Raw genomic sequence first — 1,816 nt, 5'->3', positions numbered from 1 at the left:
TCTGTTTAGAAAGTGTGTAGCATGTTGTGAGTGCATTGGAAAGAAGGGAGAGAGTGTGTGTGTGTGTGGTGGGAAGGAGTGGCGGTGACCAGTTGGTGATTGGATGCCAGTCTCACCGACTGGGGGGTGGGGTGGGGGGTCCCCTGTGGCCAATCACGCTGACCGGGAAGTGGCTGCAGCGCTTCATCTGGCATTCCCACTCCCTGACTGGCGCTTGCAGGGAGGGGGGAGGGCACTGGTGCTCCTGCCTGCCCGCTGTCCATTGCCTAAGTGGCGAGCAGGATAGTCAGGGGATGCACCAGAGCTCTCAGGGAATGCACATGCACCCCTGTACACCCCCTACGCATCGCCACTGCCATGAATTCTAATAGATGGTATTAAATTTATTTCAGACCTGGACTTAAACACACACTCCACCCTCTTTACAAGCTGTTACAGTCTCTTGTGAATACTTATCTTGGCATCAGCTAATGTAGTATTAGTGAACTTAAATGGAGGAATCACCCTGGGATTTTTTCATTCTACTCTCTTTTTTAACTCTTCTGTTTTCTGTTCCTTCATATACCTTTCCTTTTCTTAGATCCATTCTCTTCTTCATTCAGACAATACTCTAGAATGTAGTAAGAAAGGGCTAGTTCATTCTATTTTAAAAACATTGTTCTCATTAAAAATACTGCTACAAATAGGAGACAGACCTTGAGAAATGAGACGCATATTATCTGTTGACAGTATGTTGGCTACTGTGCAATCTCAATGAAACCTTGAGTTGTTTGCACAGTTGGTGGTTATTTGTAAAAGCTAGTGTCAGTGATGATGATTAAGACAGGGAGAGGGAGGAAGGAGGTTGAAATCAATAGCATAACTAGGGTGGGGTGACCAGGGCAGAAGCCCTGGTGCCCAACTGGAGTCGGGGAAGGTGGGATGTGCAAAAACAACAGCCACTGCAACTCCTGGCTGGCTGTGCTGCCACTGTCAGCAGCTATTGCTATCCCATACAATGCTGCTGCTCACAGTGCAGAGCTGCCCTGATATGCCTCTGACTGAATTTATCTTTTATTAGACCAACAAGATTTTTGCAAAAAAAAATCTTTAATTGCAAGCTTTTGGGCACAAACACCCTTAATCAGGCATTGGAGAAAGGACTGTAAACATTCTCCTGGGTAGAAATGAAGGTTCATATTTCATAGGATTTCAGGGGAGTCCATAGGTGGAAAACTCCTTTGGGCAGTCATTTCACAGCTGGTATAGAGCCTCTCACCTCCTGTGAGGATTGGTGATGATGCAAATTACTTGGAAACAAAGGCAGGAGCAGGGTCTGAGGTTTCAGGTGGCCACTGTAGCTTCCTTCTTGGGAAAATGTGAAGATTTAAATTTAAAAATTCAATATCTTCTTTGTGTCAGGTATCCAGGTTGTAGCCATATTTGTCTAAAGGAAAAGACAATCAGGACTTATAGCAGAGCTCCTGATTGCCTTTTCCTCTAAACCAATATGGCTACGACCTGGATATCTGACTGAAAGAACACCTTATGAGACTCACAACCAAGTATTTATTCACACAGTTATTAGGTACATTTTTTTTCCACTGGCTTTATCACAAAACTGGGTTTACTGGGGGTAGAAACAAAAGCTCAGAGGTAAGTAAAGAACATGGGGACCTGGATAAAAAGTTAGTAAGTGGATGCAGTAGCAGATACCTTAGCAATGCTCTCAGGGAGAAGACAAGACAACCAGCTGGACACCTGGGGTGGTTATATACTAATACAAGAAGCCCAGGGAACAAACAGGAAGAAATAGAGGTCTGCTTACAAACACACA

Source organism: Crocodylus porosus, unplaced genomic scaffold (genome assembly GCF_001723895.1).
Source record: "Crocodylus porosus isolate Cpor-Errol unplaced genomic scaffold, CroPor_comp1, whole genome shotgun sequence".
Classification (NCBI taxonomy): domain Eukaryota; kingdom Metazoa; phylum Chordata; order Crocodylia; family Crocodylidae; genus Crocodylus; species Crocodylus porosus.
The sequence above is the reverse complement of the archived record's forward strand: the minus strand, read 5'-3'. Positions refer to the sequence as shown.